Raw genomic sequence first — 13784 nt, forward strand, 5'->3', positions numbered from 1 at the left:
CTACTCAATTCAAAGGAGCTTAAACCAAAGCAAGTATAATAATTCACATGAGAGGAGGTTTAGACATTCAACCCCCCACCAGCTCATGGTGCTTTCCAATTTCTCCGCTACGGCAGCCTCTGTAATTCCACGTCCCTCTCTGCCATCCCCAGTAGATTTTTCCCAAAGAAAGCGACTAGAGCTGTGTCTTTTCACTTATGTCTACTTGGAGAATGACTTCCCATGGCCGTCTATTACTAGTGAGGAAGAACTTTCTCAGAGATCAGGGGAGAACCTCTCTTCAAATCCCATTAGTCAAAATTGCATCATGTGTCCATTTAGGACCCAACACTAAAGAAGGAAGACAGTGTTCCCTTAAACCAATCAGGTCACCTCCTCAGGCTGAGGTCAATCTCAAATGTCATTGCTGCCACTCAGGCAGAGGGTGTGGACTGAATAATGGCAAGCTAACCACAGATTTCCTACCCAATTACAAGGACTTTAGTTATCCATTTCCCAAAACCATATAATAAATGCAAATTGAAAGTGAAGAGACATTTGCTTTAGGCAGGTACATTATGTCTAGCAAGAAGGGACATCAGTCAGCAAGAAGTACAGCTGGAAAAACTAAAAAGCAGACACAAACACTCAAAACCTCAGGGGGCCATTTGGTATAAGCAAATCGTCCCATAAGCCCTACTGAATTATAGCTCAATACATTAATTAAGGTTCCTAACATACCCGTGGGACATCAAGAAAAGGTTACGTTTATGCTTGTGTGACTGTTTAAAAAGTCAGGGACGCATGTAATACATTTTACACAGAATCACAAACACAGTGGCTGACAATTTTTTTAAGTGTTGTTGCTTAAAAGGACAAATCTTAAGCTGGTTAGAAAACTTTGAAATTTGGAATGACCCAGCCCAGCTTCCCTGGAGAGCTGGGCTTTCGTGTTCAGACTCTAAGACTGTAAACAGGGTACACGGCAGGCGGCGAGATGTCACGGCTGGCCTCCTCCCAGACTCCTTCGCGCTGATGGAAATTGATTGCCCCTCATCTCCTGACTAGGTGGCTGATTACCAATGCCAAACAAATAGTAGGTATTCGAATAATGGTGTTGCTCCTCTACAACAAATATTCAGACTCTCGGCCCCGCCTAGATCTATCAAATCAGAGTCTCACGGGTGTGGCCTTAAAGTTCCCCTAGAAAAATCTGATGATCAGCCAGACCAAACCTCACACTAGCTCTCTGAGAATCCAGAATGCTCTGCAAAGAGCAAAAGCCCTACGGACGAGAGAATCAGGTCTCATGAACTCTAAGAGGCCGCTTCTTTTGTACTTTCTTGTAACAGGAAGGCCAGCATGAAACGTCAGAAACAGTGAACACTCTGGGCACTCACCCCTTACAGCTCAGCTCCCCCCACCCAACAGGAAGGCCTCAATACTACCCGACACACATCACCATCAGGTAACTCTCTCTTGCTCAAGAACCACAGCCAATCCACCTCATAGGCCCAGCTGCTCCCCTCCTCCACCCCTTCCTGCCCACAGCCTTCCCCTACCAGGCCTTGCCCCCACAGCTTGACAGCTGGTCCCTCCCCAGCCAGGAATGACATTCTTTGTCTCCCATTAAATGACACCACCACTCCACAGGTTACCTTTGTAACTGACCCCCCCCCCCCCCCACTCCATCCTGTCCCACTCTTCAAGACCTTATTCGTGTTACGTCCAGCCCCGGTCCCTGTCATTGCAACTGGCTGAGCGTGGGGGTGGAATAGGGACTCAGGACTCCGTGGTCACCAGAATGTGACTCTCAGACACCAAAGGGTGGTTGGCCTGAAAGTGATATGTGCTCTTTACCTTTTTCCAGGCAAGGGAGAGCACAATGTCCTGACCTCTAACACTCCAGCCAGAGACATGGGTCCCAGGCCAGACAGAAATAACTGCAGACAAAAAACTAAAAATAGAACTACCCTATGATCCAGCAATTGCACTACTAGGTATTTACCCAAAGGATACAAAAAATACAGATTTGAAAGGGTACATGCACCCCAATGGTTATAGGAGTATTATAAACAATAGCCAAATTATGGAAAGAGCCCAAATGTCAATCAACTGATGAATGGATAAAGAAGATGTAGTGTACATATGTGTATGTACACATATATACACACACACAATATGGAATATTACTCAGCCATCAAAAAGAATAAAATCATGTCTCTCTCTCTCTCTCTCTCTCTCTCTCTCTAAAACAAAGTGGGGTGGTGCCCAGGGTTATGGGATCAAGCCCCATGTCAGGCTCTGCTCTGAGTGTGAAGCCTGCTTAAGGTTCTCTCTATCTCTTTCTCTGCCCCTCTCCCTGCTCTCTCTCTCTGTCTTAAAAAAATAAAGAATGAAATCCTGCCATTTGCAACGACATGGATGGAGCTAGAATGTATTACGCTAAGCGAAATAAGTCAATCAGAGAAAGACAAGTACCATATAATTTCACTCATATGCGGAATTTAAGTAACAAAACAGATGACCATATGGGAAGGAGGGAAAAAGAGCAGAGAGGGAAGCAAACCTAAGAAGCTCTTAACTATAGAGAACAGACTGAGGGTTGCTGGAGGGGAGGTGGGTGGGCTAGACGGGTGACGGGCATTAAGAAGGGCACTTGTGATGAGCACTGGGTGTTGTATGTAAGTGATGAATCACTAAATTCTACTCCTGAAACCAATATTGCACTGTATGTTAACTAAAATTTAAACATTTTTTAAAAAGAATGAAATATTACTTAGCAACAAATAACAATTTACCAACACATTAAAAAAAAAAAGTGACTGCAGACAAAAGTCACCATATCCTGTAGGCCAGCCCTCAGCTTCTTTGACACTCTGCCTCCAACTTCCCAACTCCTGTGACGTTTTGTTACCAGCCTCTGTGCAGCCAGAGATTATGGGATTGACCATTACCCGAAGGCTCTTCCAGTCCTGGCCCCACCTAGCACCACCTGTGTGACCTTGAAGGTGGCCTACAACCTCTCTGAGCCTCAGTTTCCTCTTCTGGGATGGATAATGCTTGTCTTGGTTCATCTCCCCAACTCTCATGAGGCTTAAAACACACAACAAATGTGAATGGGCTCTGTCAACCAGAAAGCACTGTTCACTCATGAAGCATCACTGTCCACTGGGCTCAGAACATCTCCAGCTGGGGAAAGTGTCTCATTCATCTTTGTGTCTCCAGTGTCTGGAGCTGGCAAATGTCTCCTGAGGGATGGCTGGGGGTGGTACATGAACGGAATGAGAAGAGGGCAATAGAGGAGGATGGGAGCGCCTGACAGGCCAGGACAGTGAAAATGAAGGAAGTCAGGGAGAGAAGAAGAAATGAACCTGACCCTCCTCTTGCTCTCCAGGTAGAGCACAGGGAGCCAGGGCCAAGGGGCCTGCTTTAGCCAGGCCACCCTCACTCCAGAGCTCTGTCACATCTGCTATGCACTTCTCAACTTGAAACCTTGATTCTTCCCATTATAATAGGATACCGAGTCAAGCATAAATCCCATTCCACAACCATCTAGTCCACACCGAGCAGCAGACTAGACTAAGGAAAGAGGAAGAAAATGGATAAGCCACTCTCAAAGTGTGGTTTTCCAAATGCTCTCATATAAATGTAATTTAAACTTAACTCATTAGTGAGGGATGGTAAAGTTAGCTCCAGAGAGAATTTGAGAACAGGGGTTTGTTAGTAAGTCAGGAAAGGCATGCAGAAAGGAGTTTGTGAAGCAGAAACAAAACTGGTTAATGTCCTACAGGGCAAAAAAAACCCCATAATTTTGGAGTTATCTCTTCTACTGAACAGAATCGTTTGTAAAGGGTAAAGATCTGGGTTATCTTATCAACCTATATGGTAACATTTAGCTTCGTAAAGCCTGCCTCCCAATCAATAATACATTGAAAGTCAAGCAAAAGTACATCCCCATAGAGAATTAAATAACCTTTGGGTGGACCTGTTAGGCTACAGTACGAGGTTGCCCGGACGTGCAATCATACTTTTGCCTTGTTTCCAAGCTTTGGATGCTTGAACACCATGGTCCTTGCCCTCACGGGGATTCCGACACCTGGCGAGGCAAGACTGTCAGACATGGCAGAGTTAAACAGTCCCAGAAGAATTACTGCTGGTTTTGTTAGGCGTGACAATGGCACAGTGTGTATGTACAATGTAAATACATCTTAACCAGTTGAGCTGGACACTGAAGTATCTATAGATAAAATTTCATGATACCTGGGATTTATTTAAAAATATGCTAGGATAGCGGCGCCTGGGTGGCTCAGTTGGTTAAGCGTCCGACTTCAGCTCAGGTCATGATCTCACAGTTCACAAGTTCGATCCCCGGGTTGGGCTCTGTGCTGACAGCTCAGAGCCTGGAGCCTGCTTTGGATTCTGTGTCTCCCTGTCCTTCTGCCCTTCCCCCACTCGTTCTCTCTCTCTGTCTCTCTCTCTCTCAAAAATAGATTTAAAAAACATTAAAAAATTTTAAATATGCTAGGATAAATAAAAGTTTGGTGGGGGATGGAATGGATAAAACAAGATGGGCAAAAAATACTGATAACTGTTGAAGCAAAGTAAGGGATACATGGGAATGCATGTATTGTTTAGGGATATATTCAAATTGTTGTCCTGCTAATAGTTAAGACCACACCCTATCACATTTTTTACTTTTATTATCATCTTCTCACACACTACATGATTTACTGTGTTTTTTCTGTCCCTCTCGATTAGAATATAAAGTCCGTAGGGACAGGGTTTCTGTTCAGAGCTCTGGCTCGCAAGCATTAGAAGGGCAATGTGCACCTGTGAGCACACAGTAGGTATTTGTGACAGGATTATTTGAGATGCTCCACCTCTCAGGACCCAGGAGAAGGGGCCACTTGCATCAGGTGGGCTAGTCCTGGCCCTAATGGACAGGTGGGATCAGAATGGGAGGAGAGGAGAGCTGTTAGCAGAGCAGAAGGAGGAGGTGTGCAGGCAGGCCAGAAAGAAGCCTGGGAAGGGCAGGATTTTGAAAAGAGGTTGTTGAGAGTGTTAAAGGTGGGGGATCCCCAGGGAATAAGCACCGACAAATGGCCACCGGACTGAATCACTAGAAGCCCACCTGAGAAAGTCACCCAGGGAAAGTGACAATGGCAATAAAAGACTAAGGTGGGAACGGGGGAAGGGACTGCATAGATGTCGAAGGCAGAGACTGCACGTTTGAAACCTGACTTACAAGAGACAAAGCAGAGGCAATCCAGCGAGCAGCCAAGCTGAGCGCAGGTCTGTGGAGAAGGGTCTGTTTGGAGATAGGATGAGAGAGGTGTCCAAGTGGCGGGTAGGATGCAGACCTACTGGACAGGGGTCTCCCCTGGGCCCTGGGTTCAGGGGCAGTGGCAAGGGGCAGAGCCTCCAGCTGGAGGGGGAGGGCCTGCAGCTGCCCAGGGCTGGGAGGGGGGGGGCCTCCCTGCCCCCACTGCAGGTGCACCTTTGATGTGGTTCAGGCTGTGGGGCAAGGGAAACCCGAGCTTCCCAGTGTGGACCGCAGCATCAATGCCACCCAGTCTTCAATGGGGCCGCAGAAGATGTGGGTCCCTGGGCCCGTGGCGGGGCTGGCAGGAAATCAAGGTGCAGCATTTCAGCAGGAGATGAAAGGGAGTTTGTACCCAGACTCCTACCAATGCACCCATACTCCATTCTCTCCTCTCTGGGAGGGGTTCTCAGTGTGGGGAGCAGGCTCAGAGACTTCTACTTTCTCTTCCATTCCCTCACTTCACTGAGAGGAAGAACCCACAGTGGGGTGTCCATAAGAAGAGAGGCTGTGGGCTGAGGGAAGGGTCTTCCTTATCTCTGCAGGTTTCCATTACCCAAGCTTTCCCTGCGGGATGAGGGAGGGACCTGCGCGTACATCAGGTAGAAATACACAGAGACAACATTTGTTCCTTCAGCCCTTGCACGTCAGGCCCTACCCCTGTGTTTAGAGATTTACCACCTCCATTCACGATTACATCCAAGTATGAGAGAGACAGAGAGACAGAGAGAAAATAAGAGAGTACAGCTCCATACCTGCCCCCACAAAGGACCCCTCCCATTGTCCCCTGCTCTATTTCCAGCTATAGAGACTCTCCAGTGACCCTGAAATTCTGCAGGGGTTCAGCACCCTACTCCTCACCCCACACTGGAGATATAAAAATCAAAGATCCTGTTTTTGAGAACATGTGCCATCCATGTTTTGAAAGAGAGAGAAAGAGAAGGGGAAACCAGGATGTTCTCTGACTGGCTCTCATTAACAACTCAACACGCACTGACTGAGGCTTTGGTGCCAGGCATTAGGCTGAGCAAAGGGACACAGAGACAAACAGGGCTCTCTCCCTTCCCTGGGAGATGGAGTGCACATCAGGGAGACCATCACAGGTTCTAAAGCAGTACAGGCAGCACAGAGTGCTAAGGCAAGGCAGAAAGAGATGTCCCGGGGTTTCTCTTCCTGACTGTCCCTGAGATTCACCTGGGGCGCCCTAAAAATATATCAATGCCCAGGCTCCATCTGCACAGATGGAATCCCTCTTTGATAGTGGGGCCTGGGCTTTGGTGGTTTTAAACCACACCCCACACTCCATCCCCCACCACCCTGGTGACTGTACTGTTCTGCCTGGGAAGAAAACCGCTAAACATACATCCCTTCACAAGATGGACTCGGACAGAGGAAAACAGGGGTCAGGGCCCCAGGGAAGCACTACCAGCTCAGATTTGCTCTTCTCCACCAAAGCATGGCATGGCAAGTGGGCAGAAACAGTCCCTCCTCCTCAAACGCCATCCCCCCCCCCCCCCCCCCCCGCCAGTGCCGGGACAACACAGAGCAAGAAGGGAGTGGTTTGGACTACTCCCCACCCCCCACCCCACCCGCCTTCTTTGACCTCGAAGGTGGAGAAGACCAAGAGGTTTTGCTGACCTGGAGCCCAGAAGCATCCTGCCCCTCCCTGTCCTTCTGAGTTTTACTGTTGCCTCTTTTAGGGCACTCCAGTGTGCTGGTGGAATGAAAAAGGACAGCACCCCTGCTGAGTGTCCTATGTGCCCAGGGAAGGGAGAGGCACCGCTGATAACTATGGGCGCTCTGGGTGGGCACCTTCAGGTCCAACTCCAAACAGATCTAGAAAGGAGCGGGCGAGGCTTACCCTTAAGGAACGGGGCAAGTAGCCAAGGTGGCAACTCTGCTAGGTGTGGGGCAGGGAGCCCTCAGCACCCCCAGGATACCAGTGCTCGCCAGAGCCTGGCACCAGACTCCCCCAGGACACTCACACTGACAGCAGATACTATGTGGTGTGACAGGACACAGCATGGAGTTTGGAATTGGAAACAAGGATTTGAAACTGCCTCTTAGGTTGATGCATGACTGGGACATATTCTTCCTGGAGAACTTCTTCATTTCTAAAATGAGTAGAACAGTACCAAACTCCGAATTGTTTGCTATTGGTATAAGAATTAAATGAGATAATGTACAAACCAGTTAGAATAGTGTTCGGCATAGAGTTCAGTAAAGGGAAGTGGCGGTTTCTGGGAGAAGAAAAGAAGGATACGAATGTCCTTTGACAATAGTAAAGCGCTCCATTAAAACATGGGTTTTGTCAATATCCTCCTCATCATTTTGCCCGGAGCAGGAGAAGGTGAATTACCTGAGACTGTATGGAGCCAGTGAGTGGCCCAGCCAGTTCCTAAGAATTTAGCCCTGCAGACAGGGCAGCCATGGGTGTGGGCAAGGCCAGCAGCTCAGCAGACTACAGGGGGGCTAACAGGCTTCTTGCCTCTCCCTGGAACTGTCACCTCCTGCAAGGAAAGAGCTGTGCCCTATTCACCCCTATCTCTCCAGCATCCAGCATCCATCACAGTCCTGGTGCATGATGGGTGCTCAGGTCAATATTCGTCATTACTGGACAGTCAGTTCAAGGTAGAACTGGAGAGGCTGATAGGGCAGGCCAAGGGGTTGAGTCTGTGAACTCAGAGAAGCTCCCTGTGTTGCCCTGTGGTGAGAGCTGTCACAGCCCAGAGGACCGAGTGGGCAACGCCAAGGCTGGCTCGATCCCGGGCACCACTGCCAGCCTCCACCCTCTCTCTCCCACCTTGGCTCTTCTCTGTCACATGTGGGCCCACACATGGGGTGTGGCATCCCTGGTTTCTCACCTCTCACTTTGAGATGTAAATCTTATCACCAGATAATGAGAACTCTAGAAAGTTGTCTCTTCAAAACCCCGAGAACAACGGTGACCTCCCCATACCTAGAGGAGCGCATCTTCCATTTATGTCCATTGTCACTCAGTGAGAAGAATGGCTCAGCTCTGAAGCCAAATTCACAGACAGGCATAGCCAAAACTCCGGAACCACTACAACCTCCACATCCCAGCTCCTGCTGCCCACACTAGATGTTATCCCAGATCCTTCCAAGCCCTGTGGTTCTCCAGTTCACTGCAAACATTTTTACCCACAATGTAAACACTGTTTTGAGTTTAGAACCAGGAAGAATTTTGGCACAGTCCCATCAGAGCAAATCCAACAGGAGAAACATCATTTTCCTTAGTGCCTTGAAGGATGGATCATCCATGCACACAGGTCACCTAGCGTCTGAAGCCCAGCCTCCCTTCCACTGACCTTCACACCCTCATAAAGGGCACCAAGTTGTGTCAGACCCACAAAATGGGTCTTCTTAACATAGAAAGATCATCTGAGACCTGCAGTGAGTGGTCTGATTTCTATCTTCTGAGATGTGAGCCTCTCCAAACCCCCTGACCAGCTTCACCACCCCAAATCTCTATGACAGATATGGGGTATGATTTGGACTGAACATCCGCGTGTAAAGCTGTGGTTCTGTCCTGGGAGCCTACCCTCCAGTGGGCAGGCCCAAAGCCATTGCTGAATGCACTAAAAGAGGGGTGGGTAGTAAGCCCCTCTCGTGGAGCTGCTGAGCCCCTTTCTCTTGCAAGCCTTCCCCTGTCAGGGCTGCAAGGGAACAGAGAGAGCCAGTGAGATTGAGAGTGTGCACTAGGGCCAGTTACCTAACTACAAGAGCCTCAGTTTTCCCATTCATAAGATGAGGGAATAACTCTTGGGACAGTCCCCTGGTAATTTAGAGAGCAGAATGCCAGGCACATGGGGCATGCAAGACATGGTCCCCTGGTCTAGCCTCCTTGTCACACATGAGCAAGCTCAAGGGTGTGCAGATCCAACATGGGGCACTGTGGGACATCTGGGATGGCAGTAGACGGAGTCTGGAGTTTTGCCCAAGAACAATGGGAATGCGAATTCTCACTGAGATGGGAGATGGAGCCTCCATAGGGCAGCAGACTCTACCTCAGACCACCCCCACCCCCACCCCCACCCCCAGCATATACACACACACACAGCCTGTGACTCAGGGCCAAGGCTTCCACGCTGGAGGTTGAGAAAGTGCGTAAGACATTGGCTCTTGGCAGAGGTACAGGCCTGGGAGCGGTCACTAGAGGGCTTAGGATGGCATTGAGGTAGCTGCCCCTGTGAGGTCACAGGAGAGGGACAACCTGGGGAAGGGAGACCATGGCTATGCTATGGAAGAGTAGGATGGCTTCCCATAAAGCTTCCCATCACCTCCTCAGGACACAGAATGACCCAGAGAAACCCAGAGCCCCAGGTTTCCCAGCAGCGACAGCACTTAAGAACAACATTACAGCAGAAAACACGGCGTATCCCAATCTTTGGATTCTGCATCCCAGATCTACAGGAGACTGCTACTGGGAGAGGCAACCAGCTACTGGGAGAGGCCCATTGTCAGGTGGAAAGAGCACTTGTTCTGGGTTTACTGTGACCTGGGTTCAAATCCTTCCTTTACTTCACCTTTATATGCAATGTTAGGTAAGTTTCTTAGCCTTGCTGAGGTCTTTCCTTCCTCTGTAAACTAGGGGCTAAATCCCTCCATTATAAACCTCCATGAGGACTTAAATGAGAGACTGGCCCACAGTAGGTTCCCACACGTAGTGGTTATTGGAGAATACAAAGCAGATCCCACCAGGATTAATCCTTGGGTCTGGAGGCATTCATCCACCCCTAGGGCCACTTGTGCCTTCTCCTCCTGCTCCTTTCTGCCCTGCCCCCCCCCCCCCATTTCTGGCTCTCAGAGCCCCTGGACGAGGCCGCAGCACCAAACTGCCAGCAGAAGCCTAATTCACAGTCAGGGAGGTTTCTCCAGACAGGTGACCAGAACAGGAGGGCAGGAGGGTAGGGGACGGCCACAGGCACGCTCCCCATTCCTATCCCCCCAGGCCCAGGCCCAGGCAAAGCCCTCCCCTGTGGTCCCACCCTCGCAAGGAGAGGAGTTTGTGAAGTGGAAACTGCTTCAGACATTTAGCCCAGTGCCACAATCTCAGAGCAATCCTCTCTCTCAGCAGGACCAGGCTGTGAAGTGTAATTAAAGCCATGGGTTAATTAGGAGTGGCAGCCATCTTGCCAAGAGGAGCCCCTCACTGACACGCCTCTGGCATCCAGAGCTGTCGTCTCAGAGGTCCAGGACGCAGGAGCCATACCACCTCTCCTCATCCTCTTCCTCTTCCACCCCTCCACCTTAGCCCTAAAGATCTCCAGCTAAGTCACGCTGTTTTAATTTCTCTTACAGTTCATACTTGGGAGGCTCTTCCTGAAGTTTAACTTAAAGCCACCCTTCTACAGATCGACAGTGGGAGTGGGGGAGAACCAACATGGATATGAGTCAGGGCTTCACGGAAGGTGCCCTGAGAAGTGTCCTAAGAGACAGGCAGGGCCTTGCACCCCACCCCACAACGGTGAAGAGGAGTTGGCATGAGGATCCTACAGGATCCAGCGGGGATGGAGGCAATGTGATGGACGAACAGGAATGGGAAATGGAAAAACATATTGGTGGGAAGGAGGAGAGAGCGAGCTTGGAGGTAGCGGGCCAACCAGGGTTGGAGGCCTGGACTGGCTTAATAGTTATGTAATATTTCTGTGTCTCAGTTGCCCCATCTATAAAACGGGGGTAATAAAGCCATACCTACCCCTAAGACTTTCATGAGCTAAAATACACAGAGCAGCTTTTTAAATGGCCTGGCACATACAGAGAAAGACAGATACCATATGTTTTCACTCTTATGTGGATCCTGAGAAACTTAACAGGAACCCATGGGGGAGGGGAAGGAAAAAAAAAAAAAAGAGGTTAGAGTGGGAGAGAGCCAAAGCATAAGAGACTCTTAAAAACTGAGAACAAACTGAGGGTTGATGGGGGGTGGGAGGGTGGGTGATGGGTATTGAGGAGGGCACCTTTTGGGATGAGCACTGGGTGTTGTAGGGAAACCAATTTGACAATAAACTTCATATATTGAATGAATAAATAAACAAATAAATGAATAAATAAACAAACAAACAAACAAATAAATAAATACATGGCCTGGCACAACACAAACTCTCAGTAAACTCTAGGAAATCTTCTTAACAACCCCATCCTCTTCCGCAAATTGCTCAGAATCCTGGGGCTTCTTCCTTCCCGCTTTCTCTCAGACTAACTCCTTTTCCATTCTCGTGGCCTCCCTGCAATCCTGGCACTGTGATCTCGTCTCCTCCCCGCCCTCGTCACGGGCCTCCCTCTCCCCCACCTCATCCATCGCTAGCTCACCAGGCCGCTCTGCAGAAGGGCCGGTGTGTTTGGTACCCTTAGTTCCCAGGTACTTTTCCATACGTCCCGCTTTACTCAGAGGAGCTCATTTAATTCAGTTCCCACAACTGCCCTCTGAAGCAGGTATTATGGCCATTTTACAAATGAGGAAACCGAGCCTCTGAGAGGAGAAACCATCTGCCCAAGGTCACTCTGCAAGTATACGGTGGAGCCAGAATTCAAGCCCCTCTGTGTGGCTCCAGGCTGCCTTCCGCACCAGACTCCTCAGCAAAGCATCTGAGGCCTTCAGCAGATGGCTGCCCTCACCTGTCCCAACGCAGCCAGATGCTTGCCCATGCAAGACAGGCCAGCCCCCTGATGCACACCTCTCATCTTCACTTGTGTCTTACCCTCAAGGAGTCAAAGAGCAAGAATAGGAAAAAGAAAAATGAGAGGAATTTGGGAAAGAGAAGAGCGGGAAGGGGAAAGCATGCTGAAAGGGAACTAATGTGGTATCCAGAGGTTTGGGGGCTTCTCTGGTGGGCCTTCAGCTCTGCCTCCAGCTTAGCTTCTGTCTTCTCCATCAGGGCATGGGATTCCATGGAACGGAAAGAGTGAGAGGAGCCTCGGGCACAGGAGGCCCAAGCTGGAGGCTGGCGCAATGGCTGTAAAAAACTCCAGCTGCTCCAAATGCATTCAAGCCACTTGGCCCAGCCACACACCCAGGGTACGTGCAGATGAGGCTCAGACAGCTGTGGGGATCTCCCAGGAATCCTGACAGGATCCTGGCCAGCACGAGAGGGGCTGGGAGGCCTCAGGCAGGCCACAAAGCCCTCACTTCCAGAAACGGGTCTGGGGTGGATTCTGTCAACCACACAGTGGGAAACTCAATGTGCTGTCCGAGAAAAATTCCTGAAAAGACTATAAACGAATGGTGGTGGGCACTTTGGGAAAGGCAGCTGAGATCATAGTCAGAAAGTGTGTGTTCAGTAATAAAGTCCTGTCAGGCAAAGCTCATCTTCTCTGTTGACAGGGTCACCAGGCTGGTAGACGAGGGAAATGGGGTTTGCCGGTGTAGCTGATCTTGAAACCATCTGACAAGCTCTTCAAGAAATTGTTGCATATAAGCTAGAGAAAGGAAGCTAAAAGGTGAAGAATTAGTAGCACACAGAGCTGGCTGTACAGTCTTACCCAAGGATGCCTACTGATGGTTTGAGTCCCCTTGGATGGAAGCAGCCAGGTACTTACAGGGCTCTGAATTATCCCACTGCATTCAATATCTTATCAGTTCCTTGGATCGATAGATGGGAAGCATTTGAAGGTGGAAGTTATTAGCAGGTATACTGGATTTTTTTTTAAATTGTATTTTTAACCAGTGTCTACACCCAACGTGGGGTTCAAACTCACAACCCTGAGATTAAGAGTCATGTGTTCTACCGACTGAGCCAGCCAGGCGCCCCCAGAATCTGAAATATTTTAATCAGCTAGAGAGAGGGGCTGAATTTAGACAAGATGAAATGAACTAGGGAAAAACGTAGAGTCTCAAACAGAAGACCAGAAAGACTACAGCGCTGTTATGGGTTGAACTGTGTCCCTCTAAAAGTCACATGTTTAAGTTTCAATCCCCAGAACCCCAGGATGATACCTTATTTGGAAATAAGGTTGTTGCAAATGTAATTAGTTAAGATGAGGTCATACTGGAGTAGGGTGGGCCCCTCATCACATATAACTGGTGTCCTTACAAAAGGGGAAATCTGGAGACAGGTGTACAGGGAGAATGCCTTGCAAAGAGAAAGCCAGAGATTAAGGGGGTGCTTCTATAAGCCAAGGAATGGCAAGCACTGTCAGGAAACCACCAGAAGCTAGGGGAAGGTTCTCCCTCAGCCCTCAGAAGGAACCAAACCTAACAACATCTTGATCTCGGGCTTCTAGTCTCCAGGACTGTGAGACAATACACTTCTGTTGTTTAAGCCACCCAGTCTGGGGGACTTTCTTACAGCAGCCCTAGCAAACTAAAGCAACACAAAGACATACTTAGAAGATGGGGCTGAGTTACAGATTATGCTAAAAGGGAGACCTAAGGGGAATGGTTGGCTGCGAGATCCGTGAAAGTCAGCAGGGCCACGTGGCTGCCAAAAATAGCCAGGGCAGAATTAAGGCTGCATTAACA

General features: G+C 49.2%; 1 protein-coding gene and 1 long non-coding RNA gene across 3 annotated transcripts in view; one reads left to right on the forward strand and one right to left on the reverse strand.

Annotated features, from left to right (window-relative positions):
- SEMA5B (semaphorin 5B) overlaps nt 1-13784 on the reverse strand; it is a 117268-nt gene that overhangs the window by 91884 nt on the left and 11600 nt on the right. The gene's annotated exons all lie outside the window — the stretch shown is intronic.
- On the forward strand, nt 4889-11311 carry LOC128315197 (uncharacterized). Its single transcript, XR_008297694.1, has 3 exons — nt 4889-5274; nt 9612-9867; nt 10625-11311. It is a non-coding gene; the product is annotated as an uncharacterized LOC128315197 (long non-coding RNA).

Source organism: Acinonyx jubatus, chromosome C2, assembly GCF_027475565.1.
Source record: "Acinonyx jubatus isolate Ajub_Pintada_27869175 chromosome C2, VMU_Ajub_asm_v1.0, whole genome shotgun sequence".
In the NCBI taxonomy this organism is placed as follows: domain Eukaryota; kingdom Metazoa; phylum Chordata; class Mammalia; order Carnivora; family Felidae; genus Acinonyx; species Acinonyx jubatus.